The sequence below is a fragment of the Dendrobates tinctorius genome, unplaced genomic scaffold (genome assembly GCF_039654945.1).
Source record: "Dendrobates tinctorius isolate UK_male_01 unplaced genomic scaffold, ASM3965494v1 ptg000060l, whole genome shotgun sequence".
NCBI classification, from domain to species: Eukaryota; Metazoa; Chordata; class Amphibia; order Anura; family Dendrobatidae; genus Dendrobates; species Dendrobates tinctorius.
This window is the reverse complement of record NW_027361728.1, coordinates 57,261,466-57,285,723: the sequence shown is the minus strand read 5'-3', so window position 1 is coordinate 57,285,723 and position 24,258 is coordinate 57,261,466. Positions and strand designations below refer to the sequence as shown.

The 24,258-nt window shown below is 44.7% G+C and overlaps 1 protein-coding gene and 1 long non-coding RNA gene across 6 annotated transcripts in view; one reads left to right on the top strand and one right to left on the bottom strand.

Moving 5' to 3' along the window:
• Nucleotides 1-24,258, top strand: part of SCHIP1 (schwannomin interacting protein 1) — a 789,639-nt gene that overhangs the window by 694,125 nt on the left and 71,256 nt on the right. The window lies entirely within an intron of this gene.
• LOC141092631 (uncharacterized) lies at nucleotides 17,350-23,596 on the bottom strand. Its single transcript, XR_012232859.1, has 3 exons — nucleotides 23,547-23,596; nucleotides 23,119-23,183; nucleotides 17,350-17,412 (listed from the first exon to the last, which is right to left on the bottom strand). It is a non-coding gene; the product is annotated as an uncharacterized lncRNA (long non-coding RNA).

Below are 24,258 nucleotides of genomic sequence, written 5' to 3'. Positions count from 1 at the left end.
CCAGCGGCACAGAGTTTGGCCATTGCGGGGCCCCGTTATCCTGGTGAACAGAGTGCTGACAATGGCAACAGCAAGTAGAGCTTGGTGTCGGACGCGCCCCGAGACTGGCGTGAGACACCTCCATGGGCTCTGGGAGTGAACACTCTGGCTCGGGTGATTCCAGAGGTTCAAAGAGGTTGGGAGCCGAAGTAACCTTCCGTCTGGATTGAGCATGCTCCAGCCCGCACTCCGAAAAACGGAGATCAATACGGGTGGCAGTTGCAATCAGCTCCTCCAGATTTGCAGGAACCTCTCTGGTAGAAAGAGCATCCTTAACATGCTCAGCTAAACCTCTCCAAAACACAGGGATGAGGGCTTTGTCAGACCACTCCAGCTCGGAAGCCAGTGTCCGAAAGCGAACGGCATACTGACTAACCGAGAGGGATCCCCGAGTCAAAGCCAGTAGCTGTAGAGAGGTGTCGTGCGTGACCCGTGGTCCCAGGAAGACCTGCTTAATAGCTGTTAAAAACTGAGCAGCGGTCCGAACCTCTGGGTCACCACGCTCCCATAGTGGCGTAGCACACTCTAACGCCTTGCCCGACAGAAGGGAAACAGTAAACCCCACCTTGGCCCATTCCGTAGGGAATCGCGCAGCCAGTAACTCCAGCTGGATAGAGCACTGGCTGACGAAACCCCTACAGGAGGCGCCATCGCCAGAGAATTTATCGGGCAACGGAAGGCGGGTAACTGTCGACGCGTGGGAGGACGTGGAGATACAGGAAACCGCCTCGGCGATCGCCTGTACAGCAGCCTCCGAAGACTTCGCCGCTGCGATGACACTCTCAAGAGTAGCCAACCGGCCCTCTAGCTGGTGAATGCACTGAAGGAGTTGCTGCTTATCTGCCATCACTAGCCAGACCCTGGCACTAGTATAATGTTAGGAACGGCGGAACGCACTAAAAATAATAATAAAGTGCGTTCGCCGCTCGGGGTCCACCATGCAGTAGGTGGTGTAACTGCTGCTAAGTGGTGGCAGACAAGCAATATGGCGGCATGATGCACACGGGTTAAACTTCACCCGGAGTGCGCATAGCGGCCTCTGTTCACACACAGAGGTGCCGCAACAAAAAACATACAAAACGCTGAACTTGTTAGTGACACAGGCTTCTGGTAGATGCACACATGGTATCTGGTCACAGGAGCAGGACCCAATACAGAGGAGCTGCGTTCCTCTAGACCTACCGTGTGTGCGGCGTCGCTTCTGCGGACGCCAAGGAGAGCTGCAACTGCAGCGCGGCGTAGGACAGAGCCGATCGACGACAAAACAGAAAGCAAGAGCAATGTCGGACTCTAGCGTAGCGGTGCGGTGAGCACAGTGGCTTAAGGCTTGCCACTGACTGGCGCTGACTGCAAAACTAATTCCCTATCCACATGCGTATTATCAGAGGGAAGGGGTTTCAAATGAGTCAGTCACCAGAATCATGCATCCGTCACCATTCACACATAGCAAGTATAGACTATACTAGCGCATGGCGGAACGGCCATGCGCGCTTTTTATAGCCGTGCGGGACCTTCCAGATCTCCGAGATGGACCAATGAGATCTGGAACAGGAACTGGGCACATGACTTCCGATCTCCAATGGGAGATTGTCTCGTGAGCATGCCCAGTAGGAGCACAGAGAGACTTAGTCTCTGGAGCGGTCTGCTGCAAAGCAATCTCCTCTGCAGTAGAAAGACAGCAGGAGACCGCAAATGTGAGGCTCCGTTTTCCTGCAGAGCAGACGCAGAAACCTGACACCTAACAGTGCCCATCTGGCTGACAGAGATACTAGCAGGGTAACTATAATGGGTGCAGGGGTTGAGGCTGCACTTGGGGCCTGGAGTCTACGAGGCCCCAAAACGTATAACTACTGAAGACCAATTATAGTTGGAGGTTTTGCATTGGGGCCCACAAGCTTCAAGTTACCCTACTTAATTAACTAAGAATTAAATAAGGATTACAATATATAATTTGTTATTGTACATCTTGATAATGGAAGATACCCCAATGTAACGATCACAGATGGATCTGAAAAACCTCAGTAATTCATTAGTAATCCTGCCTGAAGAAGGAGCCTCTGTGCTCTGAAAGCTTGCAAACATATATTTTTTTTCTGGTAGCCAATAAAGGTATCACTCTGAGAATACTTTTGTCATCATTGGGCATGAAAGTATTTTCATAGATTTTTCTGGCTAACACGGTGCCATAATATAATTTGTTGTACACAATTCTTATGAAAACATTTATAGCACGTCCTGCATTGTAGTACTGTACCAAATTTAATATGTATTTTAGGAGTTGGGGTCGATCCATTTATATTGACTGACTACACCAAAATGGACACAGACTCTGACTCCATAGCCCTGAATGTAAATGACTTAGATTGTGAACCTTGTAAACTGACCAATGTTGTTTCAAGAACTAAAGATCACCAGGCCATGTGGCTAATTGTTCCGCACTTTGTTCAGGGTGTAGAAAGAGCAAAGGTTGTCAGGAAAGTGAAGATTCATGTGAAGGACTACACTTGAATCTTGGATTTATCGGGAGTTACAGAGTTAAGTTTTTCTTTATTCAATAACAGATATAGCATTTTTACAGCAACTTAATGTAACAAAATAATCTGATTTTACAACATGAATGCTGCTGGAATGCATCGGTGGGTAAGTCCCTATTGTTGGATTATAGAATGTAGAGAAATAATGCCAGTTTGCCAGTTATTGGGTATAATTTCCCTTTGCAAATGTAGAACCATCATATTCTGCTGCGACGTGTAGAGATTGTCATCATGCATCATAATTAAGGAATTCTGAAATAGTTACAAAAAGAGAAAATAAGGGTTATATTGCTATATAGCCATAAGATGTTTCTGCAGTAACTGCATTTTATAGTGCAGGAATGAATAAATGTTATTACTGTAAGTTAGGGGTGGACACAATTTATGCGTGCAACCTGTGTAAGCCGAATAGGGGTGCAAGAGGTATGAGATATAACTACAAAGGCCCCAAATATTATTCTTACACAAGGGCACTCTTTTTTCTGTTTGTGCCCCTGCTCTAAGCAAGAAAAGGCTTTTCCAAGTGAAAAAAGAAAAGGTGGATCTCTATTCACCCATCTATGTAATTTCAGCTCTGCTCTTAGATGGGTGACTATAGATGCACTTTTTTTTCACTAGATAGCTGAAAAAAAAATTCCTTCTCACCCCCACTGGGGGTGGTCTTTGTTGTCCTTTCTCATTCTCGGGTCCTCTACCAGAGGCCTGGGAATTTGAGGGTTCTGCGCAGGATCTTATTTGTTCCCAGCATTGCGCTTTTCTGGATAGAGAGCTCAGATGTTGTTCCTGGGATCTGTTGTAGCCATTTTCCAAATTAGGGGTCACTGCTCCAAGTGCTCCTATCACCACTGGAATCACTGTTGCCTTCACCTTCCACATCTTCTCCAGTTCTACTTTGAGGCCCTGGTATTTCTCCAGCTTCTCATATTTCTTCTTTCTGATGTTGCTGTCACTTGGCTCTGCCACATCTCTTATCATTGCCGTCTTCTGACTTTGTCTACTATCACAATGTCTGGCTGGTTAGCCAACACCTGCTTATCCGTCTGGATCTTGAAGTCCCACAGAATTTTTGCCCTTTCATTCTCCACCACTTTCTCTGGGGTCTCCTACCTGGACTTAGGGGCCTTAGCCCATATGCTGTGCAGATGTTCCTATATACAATTCCCGTTACTTGGTTGTGGCATTTGGTATGCTTCTGTTCCTGCTTGCATTTTGCATCCTGACACTATGTGTTGGACTGTTTCTGAGGTTTCTTTGCATAGTCTGCACCTTGGGTCTTGTCTTGTGTGGTAGATTCCTGCTTCTATGGATCTGGTACTTAGTGCTTGCTCTTGTGTCGCTATGATTAGTGCGTCTGTGCTGTCTCAGAGTCCAGCTTTCTCCAGGTAGGATTTCTCCATGTCAGCAACCTCCATTATCTGTTAATGGTAAATCCCATGCAGCGACTTGTCTTGCCATGGTGCTTCATGTTCCTGTTCTTCCTTCCAGATCTGTTGTTGTTGCTGCCTTAGGCCTTCTCTCAGCATCTCATGTTTGGTGCCATTTTCTTGATGTATTCCTGGATACTCCTTGTTTCGTCCGTGATGGTGGCTTGGATGCTTATCAAGTCTTGACCACCCTCCCTGTATACAGTGTGTGTGTGTGTGTGTGTATATATAATATGTATATATACAGTTAGGTCCATATATATTTGGACAGAGACAACATTTTTCTAATTTTGGTTCTAGACATTACCACAATGAATTTTAAACAAAACAATTCAGATTCAGTTGAAGTTCAGACTTTCAGCTTTCATTTGAGGGTATCCACATTAAAATTGGATGAAGGGTTTAGGAGTTTCAGCTCCTTAACATGTGCCACCCTGTTTTTAAAGGGAACAAAAGTAATTGGACAGATTAAATAATTGTAAATAAAATGTTCATTTCTAGTACTTGGTTGAAAACCCTTTGTTGGCAATGACTGCCTGAAGTCTTGAACTCATGGACATCACCAGACGCTCTGTTTCCTCCTTTTTTGATGCTCTGCCAGGCCTTCACTGAGGTGGTTTTCAGTTGCTGTTTGTTTGTGAGCCTTTCTGTCTGAAGTTTAGTCTTTAACAAGTGAAATGCATGCTCAATTGGGTTGAGATCAGGTGACTGACTTGGCCATTCAAGAATATTCCACTTCTTTACTTTAATAAACTCCTGGGTTGCTTTGGCTTTATGTTTTGGGTCATTGTCCATCTGTAATATGAAGCGACGACCAATCAGTTTGGCTGCATTTGGCTGGATCTGAGCACACAGTATGGCTCTGAATACCTCACAATTCATTCGGCTGCTTCTGTCCTGTGTCACATTATCAATAAACATTAGTGACCCCGTGCCACTGGCAGCCATGCATGCCCAAGCCATCACACTGCCTCTGCCATGTTTTACAGATGATGTGGTATGCTTTGGATCATGAGCTGTACCACGCCTTCGCCATACTTTTCTCTTTCCATCATTCTGGTAGAGGTTGATCTTGGTTTCATCTGTTCAAAGAATGTTCTTCCAGAACTGTGCTGGCTTTTTAGATGTTTTTTAGCAAAGTCCAGTCTAGCCTTTTTATTCTTGATGCTTATGAGTGGCTTGCACCGTGCAGTGAACCCTCTATTTACATTCATGCAGTCTTCTCTTTATGGTAGATTTTGGTATTGATACGCCTACCTCCTGGAGAGTGTTGTTCACTTGGTTGGCTGTTGTGAAGGGGTTTCTCTTCACCATGGAGATTATTCTGTGATCATCCACCACTGTTGTCTTCCGTGGGCGCCCAGGTCTTTTTGCATTGATGAGTTCACCAGTGCTTGCTTTCTTTCTCAGGATGTACCAACTGTAGATTTTGCCACTCCTAATGTTGTAGCAATTTCTCGGATGGGTTTTTTCTGTTTTTGCAGCTTGAGGATGGCTTGTTTCACCTGCATGGAGAGCTCCTTTGACCGCATGTTTCTTTCACAGCAAAACCTTCCAAATGCAAGCACCACATCTCAAATCAACTCTAGGCCTTTTATCTACTTAATTGAGAATGACATAACGAAGGGATTGCCCACACCTGTCCATGAAATAGCCTTCGAGTCAATTGTTCAATTACTTTTGGTACCTTTAAAAACAGGGTGGCACATGTTAAGGAGCAGAAACTCCTAAATCCTTCATCCAATTTTAATGTGGATACCCTCAAATGAAAGCTGAAAGTCTGAACTTCAACTGCATCTGAATTGTTTTGTTTAAAATTCATTGTGGTAATGTCTAGAACCAAAATTAGAAAAATGTTGTCTCTGTCCAAATATATATGGACCTAACTGTGTGTGTGTGTGTGTGTATATATTAGTACAGACCAAAAGTTTGGACACACCTCATTCAAAGAGTTTTCTTTATTTTCAAGACTATGAAAATTGTAGCTTCACTCTGAAGGCATCAAAACTATGAGTTAACACATGTGGAATTATATAATTAACAAGAAAGTGTGAAACAACAGAAAATATGTCTTATATTCTATGTTCTTCAAGTAGCCACCTTTTGCTTTGATTACTGTTTTGCACACTCTTGGCATTCTCTTGATGAGCTTCAAGAGGTAGTCCCTGGAAATGGTCTTCCAACAGTCTTGAAGGATTTCCCAGAGATGCCTAGCACTTGTTGTCCCTTTTGCCTTCACTCTGCGGTCCAGCTCACCCCAAACCATCTCTTCAGGTCTGGAGAATGTGGAGGCCAGGTCATCTGGCGTAGCACCCCATCACTCTCCTTCTTGGTCATATAGCTCCTACACAGCCTGGAGGTGTGTTTGGGGTCATTGTCCTGTTGAAAAATAAATGATGGTCCAACTAAACGCAAACTGGATGGAATAGCATCCCGCTGCAAGATGCTTTGGTAGCCATGCTGGTTCAGTATGCCTTCAATTTTGAATAAATCCCCAACAGTGTCACCAGCAAAGCACCCCCACACCATCACACCTCCTCCATGCTTCACAGTGGGAACCAGGCATGTAGAGTCCATCCGTTCACCTTTTCTGCGTCGCACAAAGACACGGTGGTTGGAACCAAAGATCTCAAATTAGAACTCATCAGAACAAAGAACAGATTTCCACTGGTCTAATGTCCATTTCTTGTGTTCTTTAGCCCAAACAAGTCTCTTCTGCTTGTTGCCTGTCCTTAGCAGTGGTTTCCTAGCAGCTATTTTACCATGAAGGCCTGCTGCACAAAGTCTCCTCTTAACAGTTGTTGTAGAGATGTGTCTGCTGCTAGAACTCTGTGTGGCATTGACCTGGTCTCTAATCTGAGCTGCTGTTAACCTGCGATTTCTGAGGCTGGTGACTCGGATGAACTTATCCTCCGCAGCAGAGGTGACTCTTGGTCTTCCAACAGTCTATTCAGTAGGACTATCAGCTGTGTATCCACTAGACTTCTGAACAACTCAACTAATGATCCTAACCCCATTTAAAAGGCAAGAAATCTCACTTATTAAACCTGACAGGGCACACCTGTGAAGTGATAACCATTTCCAGTGACTACCTCTTGAAACTCATCAAGAGAATGCCAAGAGTGTGCAAAGCAGTAATCAAAGCAAAAGTGTGACGGACTCCGCTCCTGCTGAGCCGATTTTTTGAGTGGACCCTCTGGGTCGTGGCACCCACCCACCGAGGGCGAGCTAGCCTTGTGAGGAACCACCCCCTATACAGGGAGTGTCAGGGGCAAGACCAAGGGGGTGAGCCACCACGACTGCTGGGACCAGACGGCCAGCTCAGGGGAACACTATGTGAGTGTCTGATGACCAGGGAAGCAGGAAGCAAAACAAGACAAGACGTAAGTTCAAGGTATCTTCATTAAGACAACTTCAGGATACATTCAGTGCAAAAAGGTGAGAACAAGCAAACACGGCAAAGTGCGTGCGTGGGCACGCCAAGGTCCATAGCATGGTATGTACCAGGTGGCACACCTGGGTTCAGGTAAAGGCACAATGGCATCGTACTCCGTACAGCTGGCAACTATCGACATGATCAGGCATCAGGCTGCGGACATCAGCTCCGGACATCACGCCGCAGTCATCAGGCTTGCGTTCTCTGGCAGCGATCGGCAGGTTCCGGGCATCCGGCAGGCAAACCAGGGTTCAGGCAAGGAGGCACGACAGATCTGCAGACATGGTGCGTGTTAGGGAACACGCCGAGGTCCAAGGCAGGATTCCAGGCAGGGTGTGTGCTAGGGGCACACCAGGGTCCAGGACAAGGTGCAAGGCAGGGTGCGTGTGTAGGGGACACGCCAGGGTTCAAAGCAAGGTGCAAGGCAAGGTGTGTGTGTAGGGGACGCGCCAAGGTACAAGGCAGAGTCCTGCGCGTGCCAAGGGGCACACCAGGGACAGGTTCAACATACAAGACAGGGTCCAGCGCGTGCAGAGGGGCACGCCAGGGTCAGAGTTCAACATACAAGACAGGGTCCTGCGCGTGCAGGGGGGCACGCCAGGGTCAGGGTTCAAAGGCAGGGTGCGTGCTAGGAGCCACGCCAGGGTTCGAGGCAGGAGACACACCTCACTGGCCAGTGCACACGGCTGAATCACAAACATGTAGCACAACTCAGGCACAGGAGGCGGGCAAGGGGCAATGTGTCACGTGTGCCTGTCCTGTGTGACACGACCAACAGGTCGGTACTGAAACAACAAGATGACACGTGAAACTGTCCTGTGTGACAACAAGACAAGGGGAAGGGAAAACCAGACAGGGAAAGGAGAGGACAAAGCAAGGAGCGGCAGAAGCACAGAGCGGGGTCAGAGAGAGAACAGAGCTAGCAGTGGAGCATAGGCCGAAGCCCAGAGCCGGGCCAAGGCAGAGCCTTGGGACTAGACATAGAAACGTGCAAGAGAGCACAATAGGACAGAGTGTGGAAAACCAGGCTGAGACAAGAAATATGAGAAGTACTACAAGGCTCAGAATAGCAAAGACCAGACATGGCGAAACAGGCAAGGCTGAGAACAGCGAAAGTACTACAAGGCAAAGCAAGGCAAGGACAAACATGGCACGAGAGGCAGTACAAGACATGGCACGAGACAAGAGGCAGAGACGCACGACAGGGCAGAGTGCAGGGGCACAGAATACAGGGAGTGACCGAGCAGACCAAGCAGCCATGCAGGGAAGCAACACAATAATCAGGCCCTGACCATAGGGAGGGGCGGTCTGATATAGCACCAGTACTTCTGGGTCAGGACCAGGGAGGGACTTTGAGTTCAGATCCTCCAGGATCACAGAGAGCATTGCTAGAACAGCCTGGGTAGAACCATAGAGGTCACATGATCAGGGAGTTCCAGGAATACAGCGGATTGCAGAACCAGAGCAGGGCTGGAACATAGGAAAGGTCACATGTATGAATACAGCGGATTGCAGAATCAGAGCAGGACTGGAACATAGGAAGGGTCACATGATCAGGGGTTTCCAGGAATACAGCGGATTGCAGAGTCAGACAGAGACGGATGGTTACCTAGCAACAGCTTGCAGCTATGAGGTAAGGCGCGCGTGCACACCGCTCCAGGCATCTTGCAGCATGACAGACATGGCGGACATGACAAAAAGGTGGCTACTTTGAAGAACCTAGAATATAAGACATATTTTCAGTTGTTTCACACTTTTTTGTTAATTATATAATTCCACATGTGTTAATTCATAGTTTTGATGCCTTCAGAGTGAATCTACAATTTTCATAGTCATGGAAATAAAGAAAACTTTGAATGAGAAGGTGTGTCCACACTTTTGGTCTGTACTGTGTGTGTGTGTGTGTGTGTGTGTGTGTGTGTGTGTGTGTGTGTGTGTGTGTGTGTGTGTGTGTGTGTATATATATATATGTACGTACGTACACATGTATTTATCTGTATACATGTATTTATGTTTACACAAAAAGAAAATGAGGCTATGGTTTAAACTGATGCTTCTTGGTTGCTTTTGCACTAATATACCTCATTTGATATTTTTATACCCAATCTCAGTTACACCTTTCTCTATTGGGCCTCATTCAGATATCAATCATTTTTCTGATACTCACAAAAACTCCAAAAAAAGGAATGAGTTTGGTCAGTATGTCAGTTTTCACCAAAAGTATTTCAGCAGTGATTTTCTCATTGCAGTTTATCTATTTTTCCCTTGCATAAGTGTCTCTGTCATGTCCGCCATGTCTGTCATGTCTGCCTTGTCTGTTTTGCCTCGTGACCCCTGGAGCGGTGTGCACGCGCATCTCATGTCTGCTATCCTGCATGTTCCCTAGAACAGTGTGCACACTCACCTCATGACTGTTGAGCCTCAAGATGCCTGTGTTTCTGCTTTGCCTTCAGTGATCGCCTCGTCATGTCTAGAGCCCCTGATCATGTGTCCTTCCTATGCTCCAGCATAGGCTGGTTCTGCAATCGTCTCTGCTTGTCTGAAACCCTGATCATGTGACCTTTCCTAGGATCCTGCACTGTCCGGTTCTGAAATCGTCTCTGCATGTCTGAATTCCTGATCATGTGACCTTTCCTAGGATCCTGCACTGTCCGATTCTGCAATCGTCTCTGCATGTCTGTAACCCTGATCATGTGACCTTTCCTAGGATCCTGCACTGTCCAGTTCTGTAATTGTCTCTGCATGTCTGAAACCCTGATCGTGTGACCGCGCTCTGTGATCCTAGAGGAACCGAACTGGAAGTTCTTCCCTGAGCCTGACCCGGAAGTGGTGGTGCTATGCCCTATATTAGACCGCCCCTTTCTATGCTCAGGGCCTGAGTATTGTGTTGCTTCCCTGCATGGCTGCTTGGTCTGCTGGGTCACTCCCTCTATTCTGTGCCCTTGCACTCTGCTCTGTCGTGCGTCTCTGCACACGCTCCGTGCTCGTATTCCGTCTCTTGTCTCGTGCCTTGTCTGGTGTTTGTCCCTCGTGCCATGTTTTGTCTCTGCTCTGCTTTGCCTTGTAGTCCTTCTTTGCTCTGATTCCGTTCTGTGTTTCTGTCTATGTTTCCGTGCCTGGTTTCCTGTCTTGCCTTGCTTTGCTGCTTCGTGTACCCTGTTCCCTGACGTGCCTCTCTGCACGTGCAGGCCTCGCTCTGTACCCTGTCTAGTCCCAAGGTTCTTCCTTGGCCCGGCTCTGGGCTTCGGCCTACGCTCCGCTGCTAGACTCTGTCCCTGTCCCTGACGTGTCTGTCTACACGTGCAGGCCTCCGTTCTGTGCTCTGTCCCTGGCATGCCCCTCAGTACACGCAGGCCTCGCCTTGTACTTTGCCCCTGGCATGTCCTTTGCATGCGCAGGGTTCAGTCTACTACTCTATGCCTTGTCTCTGTTTCGTGCGCTCTTGCACTTTTCGTACTAGGCTTTGCCGTGCTGTCTGCATGCGTCTCTGTCCTGTATCTTTGCCTAGCCCTACCTTGTGGCTCCGTGCCTCCGTGCACGTGCCTGGTCGCCTGTGCCTGCCTGGTGTGCCTCAGCTGTGCCGCCTCTAGCCGTGCTCGCCTGTGTGCCTCAGCCGTGCCCGCCGTTCAGTGCTATAGTGGTTCCCGGCTGCGTGGCCGCAGCGGTGCCGCCTCTAGTTGTGCACGCCTGCATATGCCATCGTCGGTACCACCAGCTGTTGTCTCCGTGCTCCCTTGCACGCACCCTGGTTCTTGCACTGTGCCTTTTCGTGCTACTCTTGCACAAAGCCTTTTGCCTCTTTTGCTCTTCTCTGAACCCTAGTTTGCCTGCCGGATTCCGTAACCTGCTGACCGCTGCCAGAGGTCCGGACCTAGATGACTGCGGCCTGATGTACGGAGCTTATGTCTGTAGCCTGATTCCTGGACCCTGTCGGTCGATGCCAGCACCCCGGATTCCGATGCCATTGAACCCGTCCCTGGCGTGCCCTCGCACGCGCAGGCCACCGTCCTTGTGCTCCTCCCTGTCATGCCCCTCGGCATGCGCAGGTTTCCATTCTTGTACCCGTCCCTGGCATGCCCCTCGGCATGCGCAGGTCTCCGATTCTGTGAATCTGATCTTGGCGTGTCTCCTAGCACGCACCCTGTTTTGTCTCCTAGTGTGTCTGCCGGATTCCTGAAGCCAGCTGACTACTGCCGGAGGTCTGGAGCCAGATGTCTACACTCTGATGCCTGGACCCTGTCAGCCCTTGCCAGCCTTCCGGAGTCCGATTCCTCGCACCCTGTCTTGGACTTGGCCGTGCCTCGGCACGCACCTTGTTATATGGATTCTGTGTGTTCACGTTTGGCACCTGTTTTACCTTGAAGAGTTCCTGATGCCTTGGACCTCGGCGCGCTCTTGCCCGCATTTTGCATTGTGTTCTTTGTGTGTTCACCTTTGCACCTATTGTACACTGAAGTGTTCCTGAATGAAGTTTACTTGAACTAATGCCTTGTCTCGTCTTGGCTTGCTTCCTGAGCCGGCCGTCTGGTCCAGCTGCCATGGTGGCTCACCCCCTTGGTCTTGCCCCTGACACTCCCTGTATAGGGGGTGGTTCCTCACTAGGTCAGCTCACCCTAGGTGGGTGGGTGCCACGGCCCAGAGGGTCCACTCATTCAAAGAAAAACGACTCCGCTTAATCTGACGCTCGTCACAGTCTCCTATCCACTACAATGTTCATCACAAACAGCACAGGGTTGGCAATGAGATAAGATAAAATGCTCATATTCTTAGCTTCTGGTGAGCATCTTCCTCTTTGACATCCAGAGTTATGCATCATGTGATCAGAAATCTACATGGACACATCCATTAAGGAGAAGTACATGTACATGTGATGCCTTTGTGTGATCTATGGCCTTATAGTAATAATTCGTAGTTGTGATATCATCAGCATAGATGTCTGACCACTGTGTGTTTGTTGTACACTATGAACCTGGTTTCTGTTAGTGTCCTGGATTGGTTTTGTGTATGTCTAATCTTCCCAAGCTAACATGGAAAACTGATTCATTTATGTTTTTGGCTCCTAGAAATGTTTCCTCTTCATACCACTCGCTGCACTCATTTCCGCTGCACGAGATGGCTTGTTGGCCAGCAGATGGTACTGCTGCAGCATCTTCTCATTTTTCTTTTTCTTTCAAGGCACTTGAAGTGAAGCTTCTCTTTTTGAAATTATTACTTTGATAAGTACAGGATAAATATATTGAGTGAGACTGTTAAGCCTGACATCCCATTCTTTCCACGTCACCAAAGAAAAAAGATTTGCAGAACCCTGTTCCAGCGGCCCTGTCTGATGTCCACGGCTGCCGGACCAGAGCCATGTGGACTTCCTCCTACCTGCCAGTATCCATGGTGCCTCTCCTAATTAGTAGACCTTACTCTCAACTTCATGCATAGGTTTGCTTTTATATGTCACATGATAGGGTAAAGGTACTGTCACACTTAGCGATGTACCAGCGATCCCGACCAGCGATATGACGCGGTCAGGATCGCTGGTACATCGCTAAGTGGTCGCTAGTGAGCTGCCACATAGGCAGATCTCACTAGCGACATCGCTGGGGACGGGGATCGCTACTTACCTGTCACACCAGGCGATCCTGCGTCCTCCCGCCCGGCTCCACGCGTCGCTCGTCCTCACAGCAGGAAGCGCCACAGGAAGCTGACGACGAGAAACAGTCCTGAACGTTCTCGCGCGATCAGCGATAAGCAGCGGGGGAGCCGGTCGCTGGTAAGTATCAGACACAGAGATATCGCTAGCAATATCGCTATAACGTCACTAGTTATAGCGATATTGCTAGCGATATCTCTTAGTGTGACATGCCCTTTAGAGGAAGCTGAGAGATAAGATGGTGTTCTCACCATTGGAGAGCTGTAGATGTTCATGGCTGGTTTGCATACTTTTTAGTACATGTTCCCATCGGAAACACTCTGAAAATGCATATGCGTTTTTCACATGCAGATTTTCCGCATCTGATGTAATTCCATGGTGAAAATCTGCATATAAAATTCAGCGTACTCCCAAAAGAAAATGGCATGTTGAGGATTTCAAACACGCACCGCAGGTTAGTTTACGCTGAGTGAAAAAAATAAAAGTACAGTAGGCATGAGGTTTCTATAAATCCCTTCCGCTTGGCTGGAACTGTAAGATGCTGTTTTTTGCCAGCAAAAATACGCAGTGTCAAAAATTCACCAAAAACACTGTGAGAACTTAACCTAACTGTTGCTGTGAAATGGTGGTACACGTGTTACTGGTGGTTTGTTTTCCTCAAAATAATTGCACTACATTTTAAGGGCATATTCACATGACCGTATTTCTTGTCCACACATGACCTATAGAATAAACCATAACTATTCTCACTTTAGATTTTTTAACTGATCCACATGTCTGTTCTGTTAAACTCCAAGGTCTCAATTCAATGAAGTTTTAACATCAGAATACTGGCTTAAAAGCTTTTGAAGAGTCACAAAATTTAGATGGATCTCAGAGTTGTGCCTAAATTTTGTGACTTTTGGTCTTTTCACACAAGTTTCTCCCAGCTCTGAAAAATGGGTGGGGCAGGGGATGCAGTGTGGGTAGGACACCATAGCTTCTCAAATTCATGATGAGCTGTTGTGTTCCATATGCCAGAAATCTAGTACCTTGCTGGACTGAGACCTTTGGCGTAGTGCACCATTCATCAAGTGGTGGGTACACCTTCCTGGATCACGAGCGTCTGACTCCAGCATGCCCCTTCATCAAGAACTACATGAATAATGCCAGTCAGCACGAATCGGGCATCAAATGTTTTTTATTTTGTTTGATTCTTGCAGATCGGAATTGTCAATAGATAGAAGGGATAACTTACAATTTTGGGAATAACCCCTTAATAAACTCAAAAATAAACAGATGGCACACTGGCACATTATAATTTGTGCCATTTTGAGTACTTTTTGTGTGTGTGCGCGCGTGTGTGTGTGGTTCCAGGCCGATGGTCTACATCAGTGGTTCTCAAACTCCAGTCCTCGCGGACCCCAACAGGTCATGTTTTCAGGATTTCCATAGTGTTACACATGTGAGAGAATTCCTGATGCCTTGATGATACTTCCATCACCTGTGAAATACTAAAGAAATCCTGAAAACATGACATGTTGGGGTCCGTGAGGACTGGAGTTTGGGAAACGCTGGTACATAAAAAAGAGACAAAGGACCAAATTCACCAATTCTAATGATACAGCCCATATTTCAAACTGACAACAAATGGACGCCATGCGAGTTGCATCTGTGTGCTCTCCGTGTGATACACAGATGTGAGAATTTGGCCTTACATATATACCGCTGAGGACAATACCATGTTGTTCCATCCTTTTCACAGAAAATCATAGTTCCTATTAGCTTCACCATTAATATGATTTAGATTGCTTTCTGTCAGGATTTTCGTTGCTGTTGACAGACAGAATAACCAAGTCTGCTAGATAGAGGTAAAATATATTAAACCTCAGGACCTCTAAACTTTTTTCTTCATAGGTCTTATCGTAGCAAATCTGTATAACTAATGTCTTTTCTTGGAAATGGACACAATGCAGCCATGTATCTGCTGGGAAATTCTCCCCCCAAGTAGTACAGAGCTGTATGCACATAATCTTCAGCTCATCGCTTTTGATTTAGGGGAAGAAAATAATAGGTCTACATGAGTATGTTATTTTCAGGGAGCAATTACAGTCACTGCTCCTTATACAGCGAGCGCTATCTAATCACTCCGCAGCACATTGACAGTATGTTCTGTACACAAGCTGCACATATACGCTTCAGAGCAGGCTGTCAGTCCGTGTACCGGAAAGCAATGACTGTAACCGCTCCCTGCACCTCCTCGGTGGCTGGAAGCGAGCAGCTGCAGGGAAAATATATGTTAATTTTCTACCTGTAGTCTCTGTCCCAGTAAACCGGCAGGCTTTGAATTCTAGTCCCCTGCAAATTAACCCCATATCTTCAGATAAGTTGCATTTCTAGATGGGACAGGTTCGCTTTAATATAGCGCAGCACCTCACTACACCAGATGGTCACCCTGAATGCAAAGTAAATGCCTACTTTCCTCTTACTGATGCATGTGAAACAAGTCATGTACTGATACTGCAGATCCTGCACTTCTTCATGAAGTGATCCTTTCATTTTTTTTCTGTTGGAAATTCATATCATGCAATTAATAAAACATGTATGGGAGTTAGCACAGTGTTTTTTTTTTTTTTTCCATTTTAGGGCATCAGTGTTTGTTTTAGCGCAGCCTTTATACAGCACTGACAAAAAAAATAAATAGCGCCCTCAGACAGACAAGAATGGAGTAATGGTCCGCTTTATATTGACAACCTGCTGCATCAGCCACATCGACATCCAATAGCTGCCATGTCAACCTGAGGCCAAATGATGGCCTCAGTGTCTGCTAACCTTGGTGGCCTATAAGGCCCTGCCACAAACAAAGGGTTAAACTGACAGGTTTGATACACTGAAAAGAAGTGTTACAGGATAATAGTGTAATATATTCAGGTTGCATAATAGGACTAAGCAACTAAAAAAAAATCAAGAAAATTTGAGAAAGTTTAAAAAAAAAAAAAAAAAAAAACAACCACAAGAAAGTAATGGAAAAAATGTTATTTACCAATAAAATCTTAGCGCACCACTCCAGAATGTATTTTTTTTATTGTACTGCTGGAATGGTGCTATTAATGTAAGGGCCCCTGCCCATTCTATTGTATTCATCTGTTACTGTCTTCATCTTCTATCACCGCCGCTCCCGTTAGTCTCCAGAAGTTTGTGACCTGCTGGATCACTCCAATGTGAGAGCCGCGTTCTGGCCTCGTTCTTGCTCTCATAGACTTGCATTGAGAGCTTATGAAGTAACTTCTGACTTCCGACCAGTCAGAAGTTGCGGTCATGAGATGGTGCCGTGGCATCCGTGCAGTGTCCTGAAACAAGGTGAAGATGCCAGAAGGTGAGTATAAGACCAGGGGCAGGGGGTTATGTTAGAGGCGCCACTCCATCGATAAAAAGAAAATAAACAAAACGCTTTACCTCATTCCACAAAAAAACAAGCCCTCATAGTCATACAGCTGTCAGTCGAAAAAATAAAGCTATAGCTCCAGGAATGTTGCAATGAAAAACAAATTGTTTATAGAAAATAGTTTATTGTGTAACAATAGGAAAGCATATATAAAAAGATATACATAAAACTGTAATCAAAGTATTCACACTGACCTGAAGAAAACAGATGTCTGATCACTTATACCACACAATGAGCGGCTTAAAATAAGTACGGTATATAAAAATTGGTCAACTGCTGTTTTTGTACATTCTGCCTCCAAAAATCAGCATAAAGCTAGGTTTACATTTATCTTTTACTTTTCAGGAAATGTGATTTAGACGAAACTTTCGATGGAACCATTCACATGGGACTACTTGTGGCCTTTGTTCCATTGGTTTCCATCATATCCGTCTGCAGAAGTGTAGATTATCATACTTCTGTATATGCCTAAATGACAAGGCCCTACCGGGTAAGGGGACAGAATGAGTCCTAAGTGTTTCAATATACCTCATTATAGTGAATGGTTTCACTGGGGGCAGAGGCGTAGCTAGGGTTTTGGTTGGGGGGGGGGGCGAAACTTCTGAGTGGGCCCATAGCCAGGTAACCCTGATTACAGCTATGATGGAACACCCTAATTGTAGGTATAGAGGAACCTCAGAAGATGACCGGGCTGTTACTATAAAAAAAATCTCCATACAAAGACCCACACTACTATTACCACCATATGGTGACCATATAGTGGTAGATACCAGTCCTGCAGAACATGTAATAGATTACAGTACAGTTACAGATAGGGACTTGCATATGACGTTCTTTCTGGTGGAGTCATTCACTTATCCCGTCTTTTCCATCTGGCCCAGACCAACACGACAACGTTTCCAGATAGGACTTTGCTGCAGAGATTACAACAAAGACACATTTGTTCACATTTCCTATACCGTCCCCATCTATCGCAACCTGCAGAAACTCCTCATCTTGCTGATACCCCAATGCTGAGCCACTGCTGCCGTATGTGTCCCTATCACTGCACCTACTGTGTGGTACTGTGTGCCCTCTAAATGGTAAAACAACCCTTCTGAATATACTAATGCTGGGTGCAAGTTTCCTAGAAAACAGTGTCTGCATTTTGTCCCCAAAAAGTAATAATGCCCTTTATGAGCCCCTTTGACAGTCAGAATAACCTGAGTTCCCCTATAATAAGTGCCTACTTGACATTTAATAATGTCCCAAGTCTCCCCCCCGAACAACTCCCCGCTACACAGTTTGATGCTCTCTTATTCATAGTATAATGTCTCCTCACTGTATAGCACCCCCCACACAGTATGCTGACCCCTTAGTAGCCCTCAAACTGATGGCTTCAACACTCTATGATGGCCCGCACACTGTACAAAGACACCACATTATCTCCCACACTGCATGATGGCCCCTCACTGTAATCCCCACACTGCAAGATGGCCCCCCCTAAATAGCCTCCATATAGTATAATGCACCAGATCCTCGATATAGTATAATGCTCTATATAGTATAATGCTCTATATAGTATAATGCTCTCCCAATAGGCCTGCATATAATAATAATAATTATATTTTTTATATAGCGCCAACATATTCCGCAGCACTTTACAGTTTTGAGGGGACTTGTACAGACAATAGACAGTAAGCATAAAAATAACCACTTAGATCAACAGATACCAAAAGGAATGAGGTCCTTGCTCGCAAGCTTACAATCTATGAGATATAGTATAATGCACTCCCCATAGGTCTCTATATAGTTTAATGCATTCCCAATAGGTCGCCATATAGTATAATGCACTCCTCATAGGCCCACATTCTATAGTATAATGCACTTCCCATATGCCTGTATATAGTATAAAGCACCCCCATAGGCCTCTATATAGTATTATGCACTCCCCATAAGCAGACTCTATATAGTATAATGCACTCCCCATAGGCAGACTCTATATAGCATAATGCATTCTCACAGGCAGACTTTATACAGTATAATGCACCCTCATCAGCAGACTCTATATAGTATAATACATTCCCTATAGGCTTTCATATTGTATAATGCACCCCCAGAGTTACTCTCTATACATTATAATGCACACCCCATAGTCAGACTCTATATAGTATAATGCACTCCCCATAGGCAGACTATATAGTATAATGCACACCCCGTAGGCAGACTATACAGTGTAGAATAATGCACTCCCCATAGGTACACTATTTAGTATAATGCACCCCATAGGCAGATTATATATAGTAAAATGCACCCCCCATAGGCAGTCTATTTACAGTATAATACACTCCTTATACTCTTATAGGCCTCCATATGGTATAATGCACCTCAATATATAGACTATACATTATAATGCACTCCCCATAGGCAGACTGTATACAGTATAATGCACCCCCCATAGGCAGCCTCTATATAGTATAATGCACCCCCATAGACAGACTCTATATTATAACACAGTTCCCATAGGCAAACTCTATAGTATAAAGCACCCCCCATAGGCAGACTCTATATGGTATAAAGCACAAAGCACCCTCATAGGCCTGTATAGTATAATGCACTCCCTATAGGCCTGTATAGTATAATGCACTCCCCATAGGCCTCCATACAGTATAATGCACTTCCCATAGGCAGGCGCAAGATTTCGCCCATCAATGTGGATGACGTAGAAGGCATCATCCACGTCAATCAAGAGAGGAGGACGGCGAGCAGCAGTGGGCAGGAGGGATGGAGTGCACAGAATGGACTCCCCTCAGACTGGACAGACAGGAATAACATACAGTGTGGGAGTACTTCAGAAAGGTTTTCAGGGGTATACAAGGTGAATCGGGGCTTATATAACCATTTATGAAATGCAGCACAGGCACTGATTAAGGTGATAGTTTTAGTTGATATATGGCAAAACTGGTGACTGCTTCCCTTTAAGCCCTGCTGTGTAACCAAACTGTAGTTTCTGGCAACATATGGGGTAGTGATGGGTTCAGGACAAATTATTTAACGAGATATGGGGTCCTATTACATCAATTACCCTTTGTGAAAATAAAAAATTGCAGCTAACATATTTTATGAACCAACTTTTATTAAATTACAAAAAGGACGTAAAAAAATATAAAGTAGTTTAAAGCATTTGAAGTGATCAATGCAGTCAGATAAAGTACAAAAGAAGCATTTAAAAAGCCAGATTAAATACTGACACCGCATTGGATACACAAATAAAGCGCTAATAGAATAAGGCAGGGCTGGGTAAATGACCTGAGTGGCAATAGAAAGTCCCGGAAGCACTTTTCGCGTATAGCTTCTTCCTGGGGAGGGAATAGTACTATATAACATATTTAATAATATATTTTAGTGGTAAAAAATTAATTTTTTTAAAAATTCCACATCAAATCTTATAAAATTAAGTTAAGTTGATCAGCAATTTCTCATTTTTCCAACAAAATTTCCAATATCGTCTCTAATCACTACCTCCTGAACCTGAAGGGATGTTCCGGTCTGCACGTAGTTATAGCACGTAAGCATTGTACATTGCCATCTGTGCGATGTGCATGGGCAGCTTTTTTTCTACCATGCCTTACTGTAGGGTTGGAGGTCTTAATTAGACAGATCAACACCCCCGATGTTCTTATTGTACCCCTGGACACAGTCTAACTTGGGTACCTGTGTACCTTGCACAGCATTGGGGGTGCTACTATTACCATGTATTGTGGTCAAGAAAAGGACATTCTTGTCCTTATATTTGACCACCAGCATGTTGTCACTACATTGGGCTCTGCTCTCACCTTTTCTGAGCAGCTGCCCAATTAGCGTCCTAGGGTGTCCTGTCTGGGGTTTGCACACAGTACCGCATGCTGCAGTAGCGTTGGCAGAGAGCGATTTGAAGAGTGGGACTGCTGATGTAGATGTTACCTACGTAGAGGTGATAACCCTGATCCAGCAGTGGGTGCACCAAATCCCACACGATTTTCCCACTCACTCCAAGGACAGGGGGGCATTCAAGGGGTTGAATCAGGGTGTTCTTCCCTTCATAAACCCTAAATCTGTAGGTGTACCTTGAGGTACTCTTACACAGGTTATACAGTTTAATTTCGTATTTGCCCCTTTTACTAGGCAGGTATTGCTGGAATTAAAGCCTACCCTTGAAGTTTATTAGGCACTTGTCTGTACAAAAGACCAATTGGGGAATGTGCACCTCAGCAAATTTGTTACTGATGTGATCAATGACCAGCTGAATTTTAAAAAGGTGGTCAAAGTTACGGTCATCTCGGGGGTCATCTCGTTTTCGGGTTATAGACATGCAGAAAGCTGGAGTGCTATATAAAACATCAACACTCCAATATTGCCAAACTTCTTCCTCCTTCACTATTCCCATGTGAAGCACAAGGTCAGTCAAAACGTCATCATTTCTACAGCATCTATGGTGGTCCAGTTATCAAGAAAATAAATTACATTTAGAATAGAAGAAAGAAAATAAAAATAAATAGAAGAAAATAATCTAGAAGAATATTAAAATTTGGTAAAACAAAAAAACATACTAAACAGACAAGAGTAAAAACAATTACTGAGCACCCGCAACTATCTGGCGCTAATTTTGATCATTTTAATACATAATACTGTAGTAGAAGAGAATTGCTACAGTATATTTCTACCGTGGATTACCTAATCTAGCCCTAACAACTAATCTAAATTATTTTTATTTTATTCTTTTTTTTACACTTTACTATCTAGCACTAATTCTGATTATATTTTAGTAAAAAATACTGTAGTATAAGCTGATTACTACAGTATATTTTTACTATCCCTAATTTAGCCCTATCAACTAATCTAAATTATTATTATTTGATTCTTTTCTTTTTTACACTTTTTGAAAAAAAAAAACGCGGATGCCAATCAGTGATGTGGCATGGAGGTGGTGCAAAGACGAGAAAAAATGGACAGGGAAAAAAATCCTAAGTCAAAAGTAAGCATGAATGCCGATCAGTGATGTGCGTCGCTGAACAGTGGCTGAAAGGCTGCAAGACACATGCACACAGGTGAAGGGGGGAATGAACAGGGCCAGAAGTGAGCCTGGATGCCAATCAGTGATGTTTATCACTGATCAGCAGCAGCTCAGTGGTTGCAGGATACACGCACGGAGGTGGTGCAAAGGGGGGGAAAAATGGACAGGGTAAAAAAAAGTCCTAAGTCAAAAGCAAGCATGTGATGTGAGTCACTAATCAGCACTCGGCGGCTGCAGGGCGCACACACGTAGGTGGTGGAAAAGAAGTAAAACTGCCAAAAATCAAGCGAGGAAGTACTGATCAGTGCTTAGTGGCAGAAGAGGGGTTGGGGAAAGGGGATAGGGAAAGAGGAAAAGGGGGAAGAGAGGGATTGGGATGGGCTGTCAAAAAAGCAGGGGCCAAGAAGAGGTTAGGAAGGTCTTCTGATCTTGTGTTCTTTAGCTCTTCAGTCAGGAGCAGAAGTAGTGGCACAGGCTAAAATCATCTGTGGCACCAAAGGCCCAGCAGATACGTAGCAGAACAACACAGTGACCGCTTTGCACAAGCTGCAATGAGGCGGTGCAGAGCACTCACTGAGAGGTCAGACTGCACTTCTTCTCACTGATTGGTGCGATCAGACGTCTGATCTCACCAATCAGTGCTGATGCTGCAGTCTCCTAGCACCACTGCATCATGTTATAGCACCAATCATAGCTGAACATCAATGATTATGACAATTTCAGTTGCCAAAACATTGAAATCGCTGTGACTGGCAAAATTGAACAGCCAAGAACAGTGATCATAGTAGTGGGGGTATCATAAATGTCCTGTGGCGACAGGTCGTGGTGCCCTACTGTCAGAAATGGGAGGCACCTTCCTCCGATCACCATGTCTAAAGGCATGGTGACCTGAGATTCACATAAGTGTATGTCATAGGTCATGAATCCTTTCATGACCATGGCATAAAATTATGTCAAAGGTCGTGAAGGGGTTAAGGATGAAATAAACTTTATTCCTCCCGTGAGCTGCTTTCATAGTTGTGTGAACAGAGTGGCTTCAGTCACCGCACGCCCCAACACTTTGACAACACTTTCTGCACAGTTGCGCATCAGAGCCAGTTTGCAAAGTTCCTCAGCGTGCTTATTGAGTGGTTTATTGTGCACTGAGTGGTTACTGAAAGCGCTCCGGCACTCCTCTATCACTGAAAGCCAGTGTCTTCCGGGTGTCTTTTCTCCCGCTGGGCAGTATTGTAACACTATTGACCTGCAGATTAACCCTATATCTACAGGTTAATAGGATTTGGGGACAACAGGTTCCCTTTAAATATGAACACAAAATGTAACAAGATGGTGATTCTTATATAATTGTTACTACTTTTTAAATAATGACTCCATTAAAAACAAGCTTAATTTCATATGATAAAGGCAATTTGCTAAGGCTCGCTAGAGTTTATAACTTCATCATTTTCTTTATTGAGAAGTAGTAAAAACCAAGACTGGGATTTATCGCTCAAACCTATTCTGGATAGTTCTCCTGATTGCATCATTTAATGTCTTAATTAAACACAGCAACATATTAGATCAAGCATTTATGGTTGAGTGGCCTTACCCGCCCAAGTAGCAGTCGTAAATAATTCCAGTCTTGTGTGTCTAACTACCACCAATAACCCGTCCCTAAAATGACAAAACAATGGAAACAAATTTCATAGCTCTAATTAGTGTAATTACATGTGTTCATTATTATAATTTTCCTCCAAAAAAAAGGCAAAAATAGGACAAACATAAACTGTATCAGTCTATAAAGTGTCTACTGTAGAACTATCGAGTAGCCAGAAATAACGGTTTCCTCTATCCTTCCAGATTTATTGTGCTCTTTCTTATAATATCGTATTCCTTATTCTTGTAGAATGTCTTTTGTAGGTAAGCTGTGCCTCCATAAAATGGCGAGATGGGAAATGTCTACATCTGTCCTCTCCCATTGTATCTTTTCCAGTTAAACCCCGCACAATAGATTTTCATTATGTCTGCATCACTCACCAGTGCAGCCTAGAATAAAGACTTTCCCCGTGCATTTCCTGTGCTTCTATGAGCACATTCAGTGCATATTTGTTCTGTTTTATGGAAGGTATTCTCCACCCAATTTTTTAAAACTATTATTTGACTTTGAAACGCAGTATGACTGTACATAATTCTATCATTCTGTCTTGTGTTACCTATTTGTGGTATAGCTAGAAATTGTTTCTAATTATCCAGACAATGGCGGATTTTAACTGTATACCTCTAAAACCTGCAACTGATACCTTTCTTTAAATGTAAATTTCAAAGGGCTATATGCACAGTGTATTTTTAAAGAGTTATTTCCATCTTTATTGATGGATGTTATCAGATAATGGCCATAAAAACAACTAATTTTGCAATGTATTGCTTATTAAAATTTTCAGCTGTCCTTGCGATACTAAGACTTTTGTTTACTACAGCTCACTTACTAGGAGACTGTCCTCTGCTGTCGTCTAGGTTATACAGTGGCTTGCAAAAAGTATTCACCCCTTTGCATTTTTCATGTTTTGCTGCCTTACGTCGTAGAAATTCACTTTTTTTGTTTTAGGTTCATGTATATCATGAAAAGAGCATGCCAACTGTGAACATTAGGTTTTCTTTTTATCGTGAAGCAAACAACAAATAGGACAAAATAGCTGAAAACTTCAGTGTGCATAACTATTCACCCCCATAAAGTCAGTACTTTTTAGAG